The following is a 22,552-nucleotide window of genomic DNA, read 5'->3' on the forward strand; positions in this document are numbered from 1 at the left end:
TTCCTGTGAAAAGACTCACAGTTGCCATCAGATTCCTCACACAAGCCGTCAGAATTCTCAGATTTAAAGAAAAAGTGCTCAATGTCCGACCATTCGTTCATAATTGCCGACCAAGGCATCACAGTAGCCGTCAAAACGCTCATAGTTGCCGACTTTTCATTCATAATTGAAGACCAAGGCCTCCCAGGTACCGTCAAAACGCTCATAGTTGCCGACTTTTCGTTACTAGTTGCGGACAAAGAGCTCATAGTTGTCTACATAATGGTTCGTGCTCATCTTCAAAATACTCACAGTTGCCTTCAGAATGTTCACACGTACTTTCAAAATGCTCACACTCGCTTCCACGATGCTCATAGTTCCCGACTTTTCATTCATAATATCTAGCATACTGCTGATAGTGTAAGATAAATGGTTTATGGTTGCTTTGAATAGACACAGTTGCCGTCCGATTCCTCACATAAGCCGTCAGAATGTTCAGATTTAAAGAAAAAGTGCTCATAGTTGCCGATCATTCGTTCATTATTGCCGACCAATGCCTCACAGTAGCCGTCAAAACGTTCATAGTTGCCGACTTTCATTCACAATTGCCGACCAAGGCCTCACATGTGCCGTAAAACGCTCATTGTAGCCGACTTTTCCTTCCTAATTGCGCACAAAGGGCTCATAGTTCCCTACATAATGGTTCGTCCTCATCTTCAAAATACTCACAGTTGCCATCAGAATGTTCACTCGTACCTTCAAAATGCTCATACTCGCTTCCACGTTGCTCATAGTTGCCGAATTTTCATCAATAATATCTAACTTACTGCTGATAGTGTAAGTTGAATGGTTCATGGTTGCTGCCAAAAGGCTCAGAGTTGCCGTCAGTATCCTCACACAAGCCGTCAGAATGCTCAGATTTAAAGAAAAAGTCATCATAGTAGCCGACCATTCGTTCCTAATTGCCGACCAAGGCATCACAGTAGCCGTTAAAACGCTCATAGTTCCCGACTTTTCATTCATAATTGCCGACCAAGGCCTCACAGATGCCGTCAAAACGCTCATAGTAGCCGGATTTTAGTTCATATTTGCGGACAAAGGGCTTATAGTTCCCAACGTAATGGTTCGTTCTCATCCTCAAAATACTCACAGTTGCCGTCAGAATGTTCAGACGTACTTTCAAGATGCTCACACTCACTTCCACGGTGCTCATAGTTGCGGATTTTTCATTCAGAATATTTTACTTACAGCTGATATTGTAAGTTAAATGGTTCATGGTTGCTGTCAAACGACTCACAGTTGCCGTCAGATTCCTCACACAAGCCGTCAGAATGCTCAGATTTATAGAAAAAGTGCTCATAGTTGCCGACCATTCGTTCATAATTGCCGACCAAGACCTCACAGTAGCCGTCAAAACGTTCATAGTTGCCGACTTTTCATTCATAATTGCCGACCAAGGCCTCACAGTAGCCGTTAAAACGCTCATAGTTCCCGACTTTTCATTCATAATTGCCGACCAAGGCCTCACAGATGCCGTCAAAACGCTCATAGTAGCCGGATTTTAGTTCATATTTGCGGACAAAGGGCTTATAGTTCCCAACGTAATGGTTCGTTCTCATCCTCAAAATACTCACAGTTGCCGTCAGAATGTTCAGACGTACTTTCAAGATGCTCACACTCACTTCCACGGTGCTCATAGTTGCGGATTTTTCATTCAGAATATTTTACTTACAGCTGATATTGTAAGTTAAATGGTTCATGGTTGCTGTCAAACGACTCACAGTTGCCGTCAGATTCCTCACACAAGCCGTCAGAATGCTCAGATTTATAGAAAAAGTGCTCATAGTTGCCGACCATTCGTTCATAATTGCCGACCAAGACCTCACAGTAGCCGTCAAAACGTTCATAGTTGCCGGATTTTCGTTCATATTTGCGGACAAAGGGCTCATAGTTGCCTACATATTGGTTCGTGCTCATCTTCAAAGTACTCACAGTTGCCTTCAGAATGTTAAAACATACTTTCAAAATGCTCACACTCGCTTCCACATTGCTGTTAGTTGCCGACTTTTCATTCATAATATCTAACATACTGCTAATGGTGTAAGTGAAATGGTTCATGGTTGCTGTCAAAATGCTCATAAATGCCGACTTTTCCTTCATAATTGCGGACAAAGGGGTCGTAATTGCCTACATAATGGTTCGTGCTCATCTTCAAAATACTCACAGTTGCGTTCAGAATGTTCAGACGTACTTTCAAATTGCTCACACTCGATTACACGGTGTTCATAGGTGCCGACTTTTCATTCATAATATCTAACTTACTGCTGATAGTATAAGTTAAATGGTTCATGGTTGCTGCCAAAAGGCTCACAGTTGCCGTCAGTATCCTAAAACAAACCGTCAGAATGCTCAGATTTAAAGAAAAAGTGCTCATATTTGCCGACCATTCGCTCATAATTGCCGACCAAGGCATCACAGTAGCCGTCAGAACGCTCATAATTGCCGACTTTTTATTCATAATTGCCGACAAAGGCCTCACATTTGCAATCAAAACGCTAATAGTTGCCGACTTTTCGTTAGTAATAGCGGACAAATGGCTCATAGTTGTCTACATAATGGTTCGTGCTCATCTTCAAAATACTCACAGTTGCCTTCAGAATGTTAAAACGTACTTTCAAAATGCTCACACTCGCTTCCACGTTGCTGTTAGTTGCCGACTTTTCATTCATAATATCTAACATACTGCTCATAGTGTAAGTTAAATGGTTCATTGTTGCTGTCAAAATGCTCATAAATGCCGACTTTTCGTTCATAATTGCAGACAAAGGTGTCCTAATTGCCTACATAATGGTTCGTGCTCATCTTCAAAATACTCACACTTGCCTTCAGAATGTTCAGACGTACTTTCAAATTGCTCACACTCGATTCCACGGTGCTCATAGTTGCCGAATTTTCATCCATAATATCTAACTTACTGGGGATAGTTTCAGTTAAATGGTTCGTGGTTGCTGCCAAAAGGCTCACAGTGGCGTCAGATTCCTCACACAAGCCGTCAGAATGCTCAGATTTAAAGAAAAATTGCTCACAGTTGCTGACTTTTCGTTCATAATTGAAGACAAAGGCCTCACAGTAGCCGTCAAAACGCACATAATTGCCGACTTTTCGTTCATAATTGCGGACAAAGGGCTCATAGTTGCCTACATAATGGTTCGTGCTCATCTTCAAAATGCTCACAGTTTCGTTCAGAATGTTCAGACGTACTTTCAAATTGCTCACACTCGATTACACGGTGTTCATAGGTGTCGACTTTTCATTCATAATATCTAACTTACTGCTGATAGTGTAAGTTAAATGGTTCATGGTTGCTGCCAAAAGGCTCACAGTTGCCGTCAGTATCCTCACACAAACCGTCAAAATGCTCAGACGTAAAGAAAAAGTGCTCATATTTGCCGACCATTCGCTCATAATTGCCGACCAAGGCATCACAGTAGCCGTCAAAACGCTCATAGTTGCCGACTTTTCATTCATAATTACCGACCAAGGCCTCACAGGTGCCGTAAAAACGCTCATAGTTGCCGAATTTTCGTTTCTAATTGCGGACAAAGAGCTCATAGTTTCCTACATAATGATTCGTGCTCATCTTCAAAATACTCACAGTTGCCCTGAGAATGTTCAGACATAATTTCAAAATGCTCATACTCGCTTCCACGTTGCTCATAGTTGCCGACTTTTCATTCATAATATCTAACATACTGCTGATAGTGTAAGTTAAATGGTTCATGGTTGCTGTCAAAACGCTCATAATTGCCGACTTTTCGTTCATAATTGCGGACAAAAGGTTATTAATTGCCTACATAATGGTTCGTGCTCATCTTCAAAATACTCACAGTTGCCTTCAGAATGTTCACACGTACTTTCAAATTGCTCACACTCGATTCCACAGTGCTCATATTTGCCGAATTTTCATCCTTAATATCTAACTTACTGGGGATAGTGTAAGTTAAATGGTTCGTGGTTGCTCCGAAAACGCTCACAATGGCGTCAGATTCCTCACACAAGCAGTCAGAATTCTCACATTTAAAGAAAAAGTGCTCATAGTTGCCGAGCATTCGTTCATAATTTCCAAACAGGACCTCTCAGTAGCCGCCAAAACGCTCATAGTTGCCGACTCTTCGTTCATAACTGCCGACCAAGGGCTCAAAGGTGCCGTCAAATCGCACATAATTCCCGACTTTTCGTTCAAATTGGCGGACAAAGCGCTCATAGTTGCCTACATAATGGTTCGTGCTCATCTTCAAAATACTCACAGTTGCCTTCAGAATGTTCAGACGTACTTTCAAAATGCTCACACTCGCTCCCACGGTGCTAATAGTTGCCGACTTTTCATTCATAATATCTAACTTACTGCTGATATTGTAAGTTAAATGGTTAATGGTTGCTGTCAAAAGACTCACAGTTGCCGTCAGATTCCTCACACAAGCCGTCAGAATGCTCAGTTTTAAAGAAAAAGTGCTCACAGTTGCCGACCATTCGTTCATAATTGCCGACCAAGGACTCACAGGTGCCGTCAAAACGCTCATAGTAGCCTGATTTTAGTTCATATTTCCGGACAAAGGGCTCATAGTTGCCTATATAATGATTCGTGCTATTCTTCAAAATACTCACAGTTGCCTTCAGAATGTTCAGACATACTTTCAAAATGCTCACACTCGCTTTCACGTTGCTCATAGTTGCCGACTTTTCATTTATAATATCTAACATACTGCTGATAGTGTAAGTTAAATGGTTCATGGTTGCTGTCAAAACGCTCATAATTGCCGACTTTTCGTTCATAATTGCGGACAAAGGGCTCATAATTGCCTACATAATGGTTCGTGCTCATCTTCAAAATACTCACACTTGCCTTCAGAATGTTCAGACGTACTTTCAAATTGCTCACACTCGATTCCACGGTGCTCATAGTTGCCGAATTTTAATCCATAATATCTAACTTACTGGGGATAGTTTAAGTTAAATGGTTCGTGGTTGCTGCCAAAAGGCTCACAGTGGCGTCAGATTCCTCACACAAGCCGTCAGAATGCTCAGATTTAAAGAAAAATTGCTCACAGTTGCTGACTTTTCGTTCATAATTGCCGACAAAGGCCTCACAGTAGCCGTTAAAACGCACATATTTTCCGACTTTTCGTTCATAATTGCGGACAAAGGGCTCATAGTTGCCTACATAATGGTTCGTGCTCATCTTCAAAATGCTCACAGTTGCGTTCAGAATGTTCAGACGTACTTTCAAATTGCTCACACTCGATTACACGGTGTTCATAGGTGCCGACTTTTCATTCATAATATCTAACTTACTGCTGATAGTATAAGTTAAATGGTTCATGGTTGCTGCCAAAAGGCTCACAGTTGCCGTCAGTATCCTCACACAAACCGTCAAAATGCTCAGACTTAAAGAAAAAGTGCTCATATTTGCCGACCATTCGCTCATAATTTCCGACCAAGGCATCACAGTAGCCGTCAAAACGCTCATAGTTGCCGACTTTTCATTCATAATTGCCAACCAAGGCCTCACAGGTGCCGTCAAGACGCTTATAGTTGCCGACTTTTCGTTACTAATAGCGGACAAATGGCTCATAGTTCTCTACATAATGGTTCGTGCTCATCTTCAAAATACTCACAGTTGCCTTCAGAAAGTTCAGACATACTTTCAAAATGCTCACACTCGCTTCCTCGGTGCTAATCGTTGCCGAGTTTTCATTCATAATATCTAACTTACTGCTGATACTGTAAGTTAAATGGTTCATGGTTGCTGTCAAAAGGCTCACAGTTGCCGTCAGATTCCTCACACAAGCCGTCAGAATGCTCAGTTTTAAAGAAAAAGTGCTCATAGTTGCCGACCATTCGTTCATAATTGCCGACCAAGGACTCACAGGTGCCGTCAAAACGTTCATAGTAGCCGGATTTTAGTTCATATTTGCGGACAAAGGGCTCATAGTTGCTTACATAATGGTTCGTGCTCATCTTGAAAATACTCACAGTTGCCTTCAGAATGTTCACACGTACTTTCAAAATGCTCAAACTCGCTTCCACGATGCTCATAGTTGCCGACTTTTCATTCATTATATCTAGCATACTGCTGATAGTGTAAGTTAAATGGTTTATGGTTGCTGTCAAAAGACACAGTTGCCGTCCGATTCCTCGCACAAGCCGTCAGAATGCTCAGATTTATAGAAAAAGTGCTCATAGTTGCCGACCATTCGTTCATAATTGCCGACCAAGACCTCACAGTAGCCGTCAAAACGTTCATAGTTGCCGACTTTTCATTCATAATTGCCGACCAAGGCATCACAGGTGCCGTAAAACGCTCATAGTTGCCGACTTTTCGTTTCTAATTGCGCACAAAGGGCTAATAATTGCCTACATAATGGTTCGTGCTCATCTTCAAAATACTCACAGTTGACCTCAGAATGTTCAGACATACTTTCAAAATGCTCACACTCGCTTCCAAGTTGCTCATAGTTGCCGACTTTTCATTCATAATATCTAACATACTGCTGATAGTGTAAGTTAAATGGTTCATGGTTGCTGTCAAAATGCTCATAAATGCCGATTTTCGTTCATAATTGCGGACAAAGGGGTCATAATTGCCTACATAATGGTTCGTGCTCATCTTCAAAATACTCACAGTTGCCTTCAGAATGTTAAAACGTACTTTCAAAATGCTCACACTCGCTTCCACGTTACTGTTTGTTGCCGACTTCATTCAAAATATCTAACATACTGCTGATAGTGTAAGTTAAGTGGTTCATGGTTGCTGTCAAAAGACTCACAGTTGCCGTCAGATTCCTCACACAAGCCGTCAGAATGATCAGATTTAAAGAAAAAGTGCTCATAGTTGCCGACTATTCGTTCATAATTGCCGACCAAGGCCTCACAAGTGCCGTCAAAACGCTCATAGTTGCCGGATTTTCGTTCATATTTGCGAACAAAGGGCTCATAGTTGCCTAAATAATGGTTCGTGCTCATCTTCAAAATACTCACAGTTGGCTTCAGAATGTTCAGACGTACTTTCAAAATGTTCACACTCGCTTCCACGTGGCTCATAGTTGCCGACTTTTCATTCACAATATCTAACATTGTGCTGATAGTGCAAGTTAAATGGTTCATGGTTGCTGTCAAAAGGCTCACATTTGCTATCACATTCGTCACTCAAGCCGTCAGAATGCTCAGATTTATTAAAAAAGTGCTCATAGTGGCCGACCATTCGTTCATAATTGCCGACCAAGGCATCACAGTTGCCGTAAAAACGCGCATAGCTGCTGACTTTTCGTTCATAATTACCGACTAAGGCCTCACAGGTGCCGTCAAAACGCTCATAACTGCCGACTTTTCGTTCATATTTGCGGACAAAAGGCTCATAGTTGCCTACATAATGGTTCTTGCTCATCTTTAAAATTATCACAGTTCCCTTCAGAATGTTCAGACGTACTTTCAAAATGCTCAAACTCGCTTCCACGATGCTCATAGTTGCCGACTTTTCATTCATTATATCTAGCATACTGCTGATAGTGTAAGTTAAATGGTTTATGGTTGCTGTCAAAAGACACAGTTGCCGTCCGATTCCTCACACAAGCCGTCAGAATGCTCAGATTTAAAGAAAATGTGCTCATAGTTCCCGAACATTCGTTCATAATTGCCGACCAAGGCGTCACAGTAGCCGTCAAAACGTTCATTGTTGCCGACTTTCATTCGTAATTGCCAACCAAGGCCTCACAGGTGCCGTAAATCGCTCACATGTCCGACTTTTCGTTTCTAATTGCGGACAAGTGGCTCATAGTTGAATACATAATGATTCGTGCTCACCTTCAAAATACTCACAGTTGCCTTCAGAAAGTTCAGACATACTTTCAAAATGCTCACACTCGCTTCCACGATGCTCATAGTTGCCGACTTTTCATTCATAATATCTAACTTAGTGCTGATAGTGTAAGTTCAATGGTTCATGGTTGCTGTCAAAAGGCTCACAGTTGATGTCAGATTCCTCACACAAGCCATGAGAATGCTCAGATTTAAAGAAAAAGTGCTCATAGTGGCCGACCTTCGTTCATAATTGCCAACCAAGGCCTCACAGGTGAAGTCAAAACGCTCATAGTTACCGAATTTTCCTTCATAATTCCGAACAGAGGGCTCATAGTTGCATACATAATGGTTCGTTCTCATCTGCAAAATACTCACAGTTGCCCTCGGAATGTTCAGACGTACTTTCAAAATGCTCACACTCGCTTCCTCGGTGCTAATCGTTGCCGAGTTTTCATTCATAATATCTAACTTACTGCTGATACTGTAAGTTAAATGGTTCATGGTTGCTGTCAAAAGGCTCACAGTTGCCGTCAGATTCCTCACACAAGCCGTCAGAATGCTCAGTTTTAAAGAAAAATGCTCATAGTTGCCGACCATTCGTTCATAATTGCCGACCAAGGACTCACAGGTGCCGTCAAAACGTTCATAGTAGCCGGATTTTAGTTCATATTTGCGGACAAAGGGCTCATAGTTGCCAACATAATGGTTCGTGCTCATCTTGAAAATACTCACAGTTGCCTTCAGAATGTTCACACGTACTTTCAAAATGCTCAAACTCGCTTCCACGATGCTCATAGTTGCCGACTTTTCATTCATTATATCTAGCATACTGCTGATAGTGTAAGTTAAATGGTTTATGGTTGCTGTCAAAAGACACAGTTGCCGTCCGATTCCTCACACAAGCCGTCAGAATGCTCAGATTTAAAGAAAATGTGCTCATAGTGGCCGACCATTCGTTCATAATTGCCGACCAAGGCGTCACAGTAGCCGTCAAAACGTTCATTGTTGCCGACTTTCATTCGTAATTGCCAACCAAGGCCTCACAGGTGCCGTAAATCGCTCACATGTCCGACTTTTCGTTTCTAATTGCGGACAAATGGCTTATAGTTGCCTACATAATGATTCGTGCTCACCTTCAAAGTACTCACAGTTGCCTTCAGAAGGTTCAGACATACTTTCAAAATGCTCACACTCGCTTCCACGATGCTCATAGTTGCCGACTTTTCATTCATAATATCTAACATACTGCTGATAGTGTAAGTTAAATGGTTTATGGTTGCTGTCAAAAGACACAGTTGCCGTCAGATTCCTCACCCAAGCAGTCAGAATGCTCACATTTAAAGAAAAAGTGCTCATTGTTGCCGACCATTCGTTCATAATTTCCGAACAGGACCTCTCAGTAGCCGCTAAAACGCTCATAGTTGCCGACTTTTCGTTCATAATTGCCGACCAAGGCCTCAAAGGTGCCGTCAAATCGCACATAATTATCGACTTTCATTCATATTGGCGGACAAAGCGCTCATAGTTGCCTACATAATGGTTCGTGCTCATCTTAAAAATACTCACAGTTGCCTTCAGAATGTTCAAACGTACTTTCAAATTGCTCACACTCGATTCCATGGTGCTCATATTTGCCGAATTTTCATCCTTAATATCTATCTTACTGTGATAGTGTATGTTAAATGGTTCGTAGTTGCTGTCAAAAGGCTCACATTTGCTGTCACATTTCTCACACAAGCCGTCAGAATGCTCAGATTTATAGAAAAAGTGCTCATAGTTGCCGACCATTCGTTCATAATTGGCGACCAAGACCTCACAGTAGCCGTCAAAACGTTCATAGTTGCCGACTTTCATTCGTAATTACCAACCAAGGCCTCACAGGTGCCGTAAAACGCTCATAGTTGCCGACTTTTCGTGTCTAATTCCGGACAAAGGGATCATAGTTGCCTACATAATGATTCGTGCTCATCTTCAAAATACTCACAGTTGCCCTCAGAATGTTCAGACATACTTTTTAAATGCTCACACTCGCTTTCACGTTTCTCATAGTTGCCGACATTTCATTCATAATATCTAACATACTGCTGATAGTGTAAGATAAATGGTTCATTGTTGCTGTCAAAATGCTCATAAATGCCGACTTTTCGTTCATAATTGCAGACAAAGGGGTCATAATTCCTACATAATGGTTCGTGCTCATCTTCAAAATACTCACAGTTGCCTTCAGAATGTTCAGACGTACTTTCAAATTGCTCACACTCGATTCCACGGTGCTCATAGTTGCCGAATTTTCATCCATAATATCTAACTTACTGGGGATAGTTTAAGTTAAATGGTTCGTGGGTCTGCCAAAATGCTCACAGCGGCGTCAGATTCCTCACACAAGCCGTCAGAATGCTCAGATTTAAAGAAAAATTGCTCACAGTTGCTGACTTTTCGTTCATAATTGCCGACAAAGGCCTCACAGTAGCCGTCAAAGCGCACATAATTGCCGACTTTTCGTTCATAATTGCGGACAAAGGGCTCATAGTTGCCTACATAATGGTTCGTGCTCATCTTCAAAATGCTCACAGTTGGGTTCAGAATGTTCAGACGTATTTTCAAAATGCTCACACTCACTTCCACGGTGCTCATAGTTGCCGACTTTTTATTCAGATTATCTTACTTTCTGCTGATAGTATAAGTTAAATGGTTCATGGTTGCTGCCAAAAAGCTCACAGTTGCCGTCAGTATCCTCACACAAACCGTCAAAATGCTCAGACTTAAAGAAAAAGTGCTCATATTTGCCGACCATTCGCTCATAATTGCCGACCAAGGCATCACAGTAGCCGTCAAAACGCTCATAGTTGCCGACTTTTCATTCATAATTGCCGACCAAGGCCTCACAGGTGCCGTCAAGACGCTTATAGTTGCCGACTTTTCGTTACTAATAGCGGACAAATGGCTCATAGTTGTCTACATATTGGTTCGTGCTCATCTTCAAAATACTCAGAGTTGCCTTCAGAATGTTAAAACGTACTTTCAAAATTCTCACACTCGCTTCCACGTTGCTGTTAGTTGCCGACTTTTCATTCATAATATCTAACATACTGCTGATAGCGTAAGTTAAGTGGTTCATGGTTGCTGTCAAATGACTCACAGTTGCCGTCAGGTTCCTCACACAAGCCATCAGAATGCTCAGATTTAAAGAAAAAGTGCTCATAGTTGCCGACTATTCGTTCATAATTGCCGACCAAGACCTCACAGTAGCCGTCAAAACGCTCATAGTTGCCGACTTTTCATTCATAATTGCCGACCAAGGCATCACAGGTGCCGTAAAACGCTCATAGTTGCCGACTTTTCGTTTCTAATTGCGGACAAAGGGCTAATAGTTGCCTACATAATGGTTCGTGCTCATCTTCAAAATACTCACAGTTGACCTCAGAATGTTCAGACATACTTTCACAATGCTCACACTCGCTTACACGGTTCTCATAGTTGCCGACTTTTCATTCATAATATCTAACATACTGCTGATAGTGTAAGTTAAATGGTTCATGGTTGCTGTCAAAATGCTCATAAATGCCGACTTTTCGTTCATAATTGCGGACAAAGGGGTCATAATTGCCTACATAATGGTTCGTGCTCATCTTCAAAATACTCACAGTTACGTTCAGAATGTTCAGACATACTTTCAAATTGCTCACACTCGATTACACGGTGTTCATAGGTGCCGACTTTTCATTCATAATGTCTAACTTACTGCTGATAGTATAAGTTAAATGGTTCATGGTTGCTGCCAAAAGGCTCACAGTTGCCGTCAGTATCCTCACACAAACCGTCAGAATGCTCAGATTTAAAGAAAAAGTGCTCATATTTGCCGACCATTCGCTCATAATTGCCGACCAAGGCATCACAGTAGCCGTCAAAACGCTCATAGTTGCCGACTTTTCATTCATAATTGCCGACCAGGGCCTCACAGGTGCCGCCAAACGCTTATAGTTGCCGACTTTTCGTTAGTAATAGCGGACAAATGGCTCATAGTTGTCTACATAATGGTTCGTGCTCATCTTCAAAATACTCACAGTTGCCTTCAGAATGTTAAAACGTACCTTCAAAATGCTCACACTCGCTTCCACGTTGCTGTTAGTTGCCGACTTTTCATTCATAATATCTAACATACTGCTGATAGTGTAAGTTAAGTGGTTCATGGTTGCTGTCAAAAGACTCACAGTTGCCGTCAGATTCCTCACACAAGCCGTCAGAATGCTCAGATTTGAAGAAAAAGTGCTCATAGTTGCAGACTATTCGTTCATAATTGCCGACCAAGGCCTCACAAGTGCCGTCAAAACGCTTATAGTTGCCGACTTTTCGTTAGTAATAGCGGACAAATGGCTCATAGTTGTCTACATAATGGTTCGTGCTCATCTTCAAAATACTCACAGTAGCCTTCAGAATGTTAAAACGTACTTTCAAAATGCTCACACTCGCTTCCACGTTGCTGTTAGTTGCCGACTTTTCATTCATAATATCTAACATACTGCTGATAGTGTAAGTTAAATGGTTCATAGTTGGTGTCAAAAGGCTCACAGTGGCGTCAGATTCCTCACACAAGCCGTCATAATACTCACATTTAAAGAAAAATTGCTCACAGTTGCTGACTTTTCGTTCATAATTGCCGACCAAGGCCTCACAGTAGCCGTCAAAACGCACATAATTGCCGACTTTTCGTTCATAATTGCGGACAAAAGGCTCATAGTTGCCTACATAATGGTTCGTGCTCATCTTCAAAATACTCACAGTTGCGTTCATAATGTTCAGACGTAATTTCAAATAGCTCACACTCGCTTCCAAGATGCTCATAGCTACCGACTTTTCATTCATAATATCTAGCATACTGCTGATAGTGTAAGATAAATGGTTTATGGTGCTGTCAAAAGACACAGTTGCCGTCCGATTCTTCACACAAGCCGTAAGAATACTCAGATTTAAAGAAAGTGCTCATAGTTTCCGAACATTCGTTCATAATTGCCGACAAAGGCCTCACAGGTGCCGTCAAAACGCTCATAGTTGCCGGATTTTCGTTCATATTTGCGGACAAAGGGCTCATAGTTGCCTACATAATGGTTCGTGCTCATTTTCAAAACACTCACAGTTGCCTTCAGAATGTTCATACGTACTTTCAAAATCCTCACTCGCTTCCACGATGCTCATAGTTGCCGACTTTTCATTCATAGTATCTAACATTCTGCTGATAGTGTAAGTTAAATGGTTCATAGTTGGTGTCAAAAGGCTCACATTTGCTGTCACATTCCTCACACAAGCCGTCAGAATGCTCAGATTTAAAGAAAAAGTGCTCATAGTTGCCGACCATTCGTTCATAATTGCCGAACAAGACCTTACAGTAGCCGTCAAAACGTTCGTAGTTGCCGACTTTTCATTCATAATTGAGGACCAAGGCCTCACAGGTTGCCGCAAAAGGCTCATAGTTGCCGACTTTTCGTTTCTAATTGCGGACAAAGGGCTAATAGTTGCCTACATAATGATTCGTGCTCATCTTCAAAATACTCACAGTTGCCATCAGAATATTCAGACGTACTTTCAAATTGCTCACACTCGATCCCACGGTGCTCATAGCTGCCGAATTTTCATCCATAATATCTAACTTACTGGGGATAGTTTAAGTTAAATGGTTCGTGGTTGCTGCCAAAAGGCTCACAGTGGCGTCAGATTCCTCACACAAGCCGTCAGAATGCTCACATTTAAAGAAAAAGTGCTCACAGTTGCTGACTTTTCGTTCATAATTGCTGACCAAAACCTCACAGTAGCAATCAAAACGCACATAATTGCCGACTTTTCGTTCATAATTGCAGACAAAGGGCTCATAGTTGCCTACATAATGGTTCGTTCTCATCTTCAAAAAAAAAAAACAGTTGCCTACATAATGTTCAGACTTACTTTCAAAATGCTCACACTCGATTCCACGGTGCTCATATTTGCGGACTTTTCATTCATAATATCTAACATACTGCTGATAGTGTAAGTTAAGTGGTTCATGGTTGCATTCAAATGACTCACAGTTGCCGTCAGATTCCTCACACAAGCCGTCAGAATGCTCAGATTTAAAGAAAAAGTGCTCATAGTGGCCGACCATTCGTTCATAATTGCCAACCAAGGCCTCACAGGTGCCGTCAAAACGCTCATAGTTACCGAATTTTCCTTCATAATTCCGAACAGAGGGCTCATAGTTGCATACATAATGGTTCGTTCTCATCTGCAAAATACTCACAGTTGCCCTCGGAATGTTCATACGTACTTTCAAAATGCTCACACTCGCTTCCTCGGTGCTAATCGTTGCCGAGTTTTCATTCATAATATCTAACTTACGGCTGATATTGTAAGTTAAATGGTTCATGGTTGCTGTCAAAAGGCTCACAGTTGCCGTCAGATTCCTCACACAAGCCGTCAGAATGCTCAGTTTTAAAGAAAAAGTGCTCATAGTTGCCGACCATTCGTTCATAATTGCCGACCAAGGACTCACATGTGCCGTCAAAACGTTCATAGTAGCCAGATTTTAGTTCATATTTGCGGACAGAGGGCTCATAGTTGCCTACATAATAGTTCGTGCTCATCTTGAAAATACTCACAGTTGCCTTCAGAATGTTCACACGTACTTTCAAAATGCTCAAACTCGCTTCCACGATGCTCATAGTTGCCGACTTTTCATTCATTATATCTAGCATACTGCTGATAGTGTAAGTTAAATGGTTTATGGTTGCTGTCAAAAGACACAGTTGCCGTCCGATTCCTCACACAAGCCGTCAGAATGCTCAGATTTAAAGAAAATGTGCTCATAGTGCCCGACCATTCGTTCATAATTGCCGACCAAGGCGTCACAGTAGCCGTCAAAACGTTCATTGTTGCCGACTTTCATTCGTAATTGCCAACCAAGGCCTCACAGGTGCCGTAAATCGCTCACATGTCCGACTTTTCGTTTTTATTGCGGAAAAATGGCTCATAGTTGCCTACATAATGATTCGTGCTCACCTTCAAAATACTCACAGTTGCCTTCAGAAGGTTCAGACATACTTTCAAAATGCTCACACTCGCTTCCACGATGCTCATAGTTGCCGACTTTTCATTCATAATATCTAACTTAGTGCTGATAGTGTAAGTTCAATGGTTCATAGTTGCTGTCAAAAGGCTCACAGTTGGTGTCAGATTCCTCACACAAGCCATGAGAATGCTCAGATTTAAAGAAAAAGTGCTCATAGTGGCCGACCATTCGTTCATAATTGCCAACCAAGGCCTCACAGGTGCCGTCAAAACGCTCATAGTTACCGAATTTTCCTTCATAATTCCGAACAGAGGGCTCATAGTTGCATACATAATGGTTCGTTCTCATCTGCAAAATACTCACAGTTGCCCTCGGAATGTTCAGACGTACTTTCAAAATGCTCACACTCGCTTCCTCGGTGCTAATCGTTGCCGAGTTTTCATTCATAATATCTAACTTACTGCTGATACTGTAAGTTAAATGGTTCATGGTTGCTGTCAAAAGGCTCACAGTTGCCGTCAGATTCCTCACACAAGCCGTCAGAATGCTCAGTTTTAAAGAAAAATGCTCATAGTTGCCGACCATTCGTTCATAATTGCCGACCAAGGACTCACAGGTGCCGTCAAAACGTTCATAGTAGCCGGATTTTAGTTCATATTTGCGGACAAAGGGCTCATAGTTGCCTACATAATGGTTCGTGCTCATCTTGAAAATACGCACAGTTGCCTTCAGAATGTTCATACGTACTTTCAAAATGCTCAAACTCGCTTCCACGATGCTCATAGTTGCCGACTTTTCATTCATTATATCTAGCATACTGCTGATAGTGTAAGTTAAATGGTTTATGGTTGCTGTCAAAAGACACAGTTGCCGTCCGATTCCCCACACAAGCCGTCAGAATGCTCAGATTTAAAGAAAATATGCTCATAGTGGCCGACCATTCGTTCATAATTGCCGACCAAGGCGTCACAGTAGCCGTCAAAACGTTCATTGTTGCCGACTTTCATTCGTAATTGCCAACCAAGGCCTCACAGGTGCCGTAAATCGCTCACATGTCCGACTTTTCGTTTCTAATTGCGGACAAATGGCTCATAGTTGCCTACATAATGATTCGTGCTCACCTTCAAAGTACTCACAGTTGCCTTCAGAAGGTTCAGACATACTTTCAAAATGCTCACACTCGCTTCCACGATGCTCATAGTTTGCCGACTTTTCATTCATAATATCTAACATACTGCTGATAGTGTAAGTTAAATGGTTTATGGTTGCTGTCAAAAGACACAGTTGCCGTCAGATTCCTCACCCAAGCAGTCAGAATGCTCACATTTTAAAAAAAAGTGCTCATTGTTGCCGACCATTCGTTCATAATTTCCGAACAGGACCTCACAGTAGCCGCCAAAACGCTCATAATGTCCGACCTTTCGTTCATAATTGCCGACCAAGGCCTCAAAGGTGCCGTCAAATCGGACATAATTATCGACTTTTCATTCATATTGGCGGACAAAGCGCTCATAGTTGCCTACATAATGGTTCGTGCTCATCTTCAAAATACTCACAGTTGCCTTCAGAATGTTCAGACGTACTTTCAAAATACTCACACTCGCTTCCACGATGCTCATAGTTGGCGACTTTCCATTCATAATATCTTACATACTGCTGATAATGTAAGTTAAATGGATCATGGTTGCTGTCAAAACGCTCATAATTGCCGACTTTTCGTTCATAATTGCGGACAAAGGGCTCATAATTGCCTACATAATGGTTCGTGCTCATCTTCAAAATACTCACAGTTGCCTTCAGAATGTTCAGACGTACTTTCAAATTGCTCACACTCGATTCCATGGTGCTCATATTTGCCGAATTTTCATCCTAAATATCTATCTTACTGTGATAGTGTAAGTTAAATGGTTCATTGTTGCTGTCAAAATGCTCATAAATGCCGACTTTTCGTTCATAATTGCAGACAAAGGGGTCATAGTTCCTACATAATGGTTCGTGCTCATCTTCAAAATACTCACAGTTGCCTTCAGAATGTTCAGACGTACTTTCAAATTGCTCACACTCGATTCCACGGTGCTCATAGTTGCCGAATTTTCATCCATAATATCTAACTTACTGGGGATAGTTCAAGTTAAATGGTTCGTGGGTGCTGCCAAAAGGCTCACAGCGGCGTCAGATTCCTCACACAAGCCGTCAGAATGCTCAGATTTAAAGAAAAAGTGCTCATAGTTGCCGACTATTCGTTCATAATTGCCGACCAAGGCCTCACAAGTGCCGTCAAAACGCTCATAGTTGCCGGATTTTCGTTCATATTTGCGGACAAAGGGCTCATAGTTGTCTACATATTGGTTCGTGCTCATATTCAAAATACTCACAGTTGCCTTCAGAATGTTAAAACGTACTTTCAAAATGCTCACACTCGCTTCCACGTTGCTGTTAGTTGCCGACTTTTCATTCATAATATCTAACATACTGCTGATAGTGTAAGTTAAGTGGTTCATGGTTGCTGTCAAAAGACTCACAGTTGCCGTCAGATTCCTCACACAAACCGTCAGAATGCTCAGATTTATAGAAAAAGTGCTCATAGTTGCCGACCATTCGTTCATAATTGCCGACCAAGACCTCACAGTAGCCGTCAAAACGTTCATATTTGCCGACTTTTCATTCATAATTGCCGACCAAGGCATCACAGGTGCCGTAAAACGCTCATAGTTGCCGACTTTTCGTTTCTAATTGCGGACAAAGGGCTAATAGTTGCCTACATAATGGTTCGTGCTCATCTTCAAAATACTCACAGTTGACCTCAGAATGTTCAGACATACTTTCTAAATGCTCAGACTCGCTTACACGGTTCTCATAGTTGCCGACTTTTCATTCATAATATCTAACATACTGCTGATAGTGTAAGTTAAATGGTTCATGGCTGCTGCCAAAAGGCTCACAGTGGCGTCAGATTCCTTACACAAGCAGTCAGAATGCTCACATTTAAAGAAAAAGTGCTCATTGTTGCTGACTGTTCATTCATAATTGCCGTCCAAGGCCTCACAGGTGCCGTCAAAACGCTCATAGTTGCCGACTTTCGTTACTAATTGCGGACAAAGGGCTCATAGTTGCCCACATAATGGTTCGTGCTCATCTTCAAAATACTCACAGTTGCCTTCAGAATGTTCAAACGTACTTTGAAAATGCTCACACTAACTTCCACGTTGCTCTTAGTTGCCGACTTTCCATTCATAATATCTAACATACTGCTGATAGTGTAAGTTAAATGGTTTATGGTTGCTGTCAAAAGACACAGTTGCCGTCCGATTCCCCACACAAGCCGTCAGAATGCTCAGATTTAAAGAAAATGTGCTCATAGTGGCTGACCATTCGTTCATAATTGCCGACCAAGGCGTCACAGTAGCCGTCAAAACGTTCATTGTTGCCGACTTTCATTCGTAATTGCCAACCAAGGCCTCACAGGTGCCGTAAATCGCTCACATGTCCGACTTTTCGTTTCTAATTGCGGACAAATGGCTCATAGTTGCCTACATAATGATTCGTGCTCACCTTCAAAGTACTCACAGTTGCCTTCAGAAGGTTCAGACATACTTTCAAAATGCTCACACTCGCTTCCACGATGCTCATAGTTGCCGACTTTTCATTCATAATATCTAACATACTGCTGATAGTGTAAGTTAAATGGTTTATGGTTGCTGTCAAAAGACACAGTTGCCGTCAGATTCCTCACCCAAGCAGTCAGAATGCTCACATTTAAAGAAAAAGTGCTCATTGTTGCCGACCATTCGTTCATAATTTCCGAACAGGACCTCTCAGTAGCCGCCAAAACGCTCATAATGTCCGACCTTTCGTTCATAATTGCCGACCAAGGCCTCAAAGGTGCCGTCAAATCGGACATAATTATCGACTTTTCATTCATATTGGCGGACAAAGCGCTCATAGTTGCCTACATAATGGTTCGTGCTCATCTTCAAAATACTCACAGTTGCCTTCAGAATGTTCAGACGTACTTTCAAAATGCTCACACTCGCTCCCACGGTGCTAATAGTTGCCGACTTTTCATTCATAATATCTAACTTACTGCTGATATTGTAAGTTAAATGGTTAATGGTTGCTGTCAAAAGGCTCACAGTTGCCGTCAGATTCCTCACACAAGACGTCAGAATGCTCAGTTTTAAAGAAAATGTGCTCACAGTTGCCGACCATTCGTTCATAATTGCCGACCAAGGACTCACAGGTGCCGTCAAAACGCTCATAGTAGCCGAATTTTAGTTCATATTTCCGGACAAAGGGCTCATAGTTGCCTACATAATGGTTCGTTCTCATCTTCAAAATTCTCACAGTTGCCTTCAGAATGTTCAGACGTACTTTCAAAATACTCACACTCGCTTCCACGATGCTCATAGTTGCCGACTTTCCATTCATAATATCTTACATACTGCTGATAATGTAAGTTAAATGGTTCATGGTTGCTGTCAAAACGCTCATAATTGCCGACTTTTCGTTCATAATTGCGGACAAAGGGCTCATAGTTGTCTACATATTGGTTCGTGCTCATATTCAAAATACTCACAGTTGCTCACACTCGATTCCATGGTGCTCATATTTGCCGAATTTTCATCCTAAATATCTATCTTACTGTGATAGTGTAAGTTAAATGGTTCGTGGTTGCTGTCAAAAGGCTCACATTTGCTGTCACATTTCTCACACAAGCCGTCAGAATGCTCAGATTTATAGAAAAAGTGCTCATAGTTGCCGACCATTCGTTCATAATTGCCGACCAAGACCTCACAGTAGCCGTCAAAACGTTCATAGTTGCCGACTTTCATTCGTAATTACCGACCAAGGCCTCACAGGTGCCGTAAAACGCTCATAGTTGCCGACTTTTCGTGTCTAATTGCGGACAAAGGGCTCATAGTTGCCTACATAATGATTCGTGCTCATCTTCAAAATACTCACAGTTGCCCTCAGAATGTTCAGACATACTTTTAAAATGCTCACACTCGCTTTCACGTTGCTCATAGTTGCCGACTTTTCATTCATAATATCTAACATACTGCTGATAGTGTAAGTTAAATGGTTCATTGTTGCTGTCAAAATGCTCATAAATGCCGACTTTTCGTTCATAATTGCAGACAAAGGGGTCATAATTCCTACATAATGGTTCGTGCTCATCTTCAAAATACTCACAGTTGCCTTCAGAATGTTCAGACGTACTTTCAAATTGCTCACACTCGATTCCACGGTGCTCATAGTTGCCGAATTTTCATCCATAATATCTAACTTACTGGGGATAGTTTAAGTTAAATGGTTCGTGGGTGCTGCCAAAAGGCTCACAGCGGCGTCAGATTCCTCACACAAGCCGTCAGAATGCTCAGATTTAAAGATAAATTGCTCACAGTTGCTGACTTTTCGTTCATAATTGCCGACAAAGGCCTCACAGTAGCCATCGAAACGCACATAATTGCCGACTTTTCGTTCATAATTGCGGACAAAGGGCTCATAGTTGCCTACATAATGGTTCGTGCTCATCTTCAAAATGCTCACAGTTGGGTTCAGAATGTTCAGACGTATTTTCAAAATGCTCACACTCACTTCCACGGTGCTCATAGTTGCCGACTTTTCATTCAGATTATCTTACTTTCTGCTGATAGTATAAGTTAAATGGTTCATGGTTGCTGCCAAAAAGCTCACAGTTGCCGTCAGTATCCTCACACAAACCGTCAAAATGCTCAGATTTAAAGAAAAAGTGCACATAGTGGCCGACCATTCGTTCATAATTGCCAACCAAGGCCTCACAGGTGCCGTCAAAACGCTCATAGTTGCCGACTTTTCATTCATAATTGCCGACCAAGGCCTCACAGGTGCCGTCAAGACGCTTATAGTTGCCGACTTTTCGTTACTAATAGCGGACAAATGGCTCATAGTTGTCTACATATTGGTTCGTGCTCATCTTCAAAATACTCAGAGTTGCCTTCAGAATGTTAAAACGTACTTTCAAAATTCTCACACTCGCTTCCACGTTGCTGTTAGTTGCCGACTTTTCATTCATAATATCTAACATACTGCTGATAGTGTAAGTTAAGTGGTTCATGGTTGCTGTCAAATGACTCACAGTTGCCGTCAGATTCCTCACACAAGCCGTCAGAATGCTCAGATTTAAAGAAAAAGTGCTCATAGTTGCCGACTATTCGTTCATAATTGCCGACCAAGGCCTCACATGTGCCGTCAAAACGCTCATAGTTGCCGGATTTTCGTTCATATTTGCGGACAAAGGGCTCATAGTTGTCTACATATTGGTTCGTGCTCATATTCAAAATACTCACAGTTGCCTTCAGAATGTTAAAACGTACTTTCAAAATGCTCACACTCGCTTCCACGTTGCTGTTAGTTGCCGACTTTTCATTCATAATATCTAACATACTGCTGATAGTGTAAGTTAAGTGGTTCATGGTTGCTGTCAAAAGACTCACAGTTGCCGTCAGATTCCTCACACAAGCCGTCAGAATGCTCAGATTTATAGAAAAAGTGCTCATAGTTGCCGACCATTCGTTCATAATTGCCGACCAAGGCTTCACAGTAGCCGTCAAAACGCTCATAGTTGCCGACTTTTCATTCATAATTGCCGACCAAGGCCTCACAGGTGCCGCCAAACGCTTATAGTTGCCGACTTTTAGTTAGTAATAGCGGACAAATGGCTCATAGTTGTCTACATAATGGTTCGTGCTCATCTTCAAAATACTCACAGTTGCCTTCAGAATGTTAAAACGTACTTTCAAAATGCTCACACTCGCTTCCACGTTGCTGTTAGTTGCCGACTTTTCATTCATAATATCTAACATACTACTGATAGTGTAAGTTAAATGGTTCATGGTTGCTGTCAAAATGATCATAAATGCCTACTTTTCGTTCATAATTGCGGACAAAGGGGTCATAATTGCCTACATAATGGTTCGTGCTGATCTTCAAAATACTCACAGTTACGTTCAGAATGTTCAGACGTACTTTCAAATTGCTCACACTCGATTACACGGTGTTCATAGGTGCCGACTTTTCTTTCATAATGTCTAACTTACTGCTGATAGTATAAGTTAAATGGTTCATGGTTGCTGCCAAAAGGCTCACAGTTGCCGTCAGTATCCTCACACAAACCGTCAGAATGCTCAGATTTAAAGAAAAAGTGCCAATATTTGCCGACCATTCGCTCATAATTGCCGACCAAGGCATCACAGTAGCCGTCAAAACGCTCATAGTTGCCGACTTTTCATTCATAATTGCCGACCAAGGCCTCACAGGTGCCGCCAAACGCTTATAGTTGCCGACTTTTCGTTAGTAATAGCGGACAAATGGCTCATAGTTGTCTACATAATGGTTCGTGCTCATCTTCAAAATACTCACAGTTGCCTTCAGAATGTTAAAACGTACTTTCAAAATGCTCACACTCGCTTCCACGTTGCTGTTAGTTGCCGACTTTTCATTCATAATATCTAACATACTGCTGATAGTGTAAGTTAAGTGGTTCATGGTTGCTGTCAAAAGACTCACAGTTGCCGTCAGATTCCTCACACAAGCCGTCAGAATGCTCAGATTTAAAGAAAAATGCTGATAGTTGCCGACTATTCGTTCATAATTGCCGACCAAGGTCTCACAGGTGCCGTCAAAACGCTCATAGTTGCC

Source organism: Thermobia domestica, chromosome 6 (genome assembly GCF_964235325.1).
Source record: "Thermobia domestica chromosome 6, izTheDome1.hap1.1, whole genome shotgun sequence".
NCBI lineage: Eukaryota > Metazoa > Arthropoda > Insecta > Zygentoma > Lepismatidae > Thermobia > Thermobia domestica.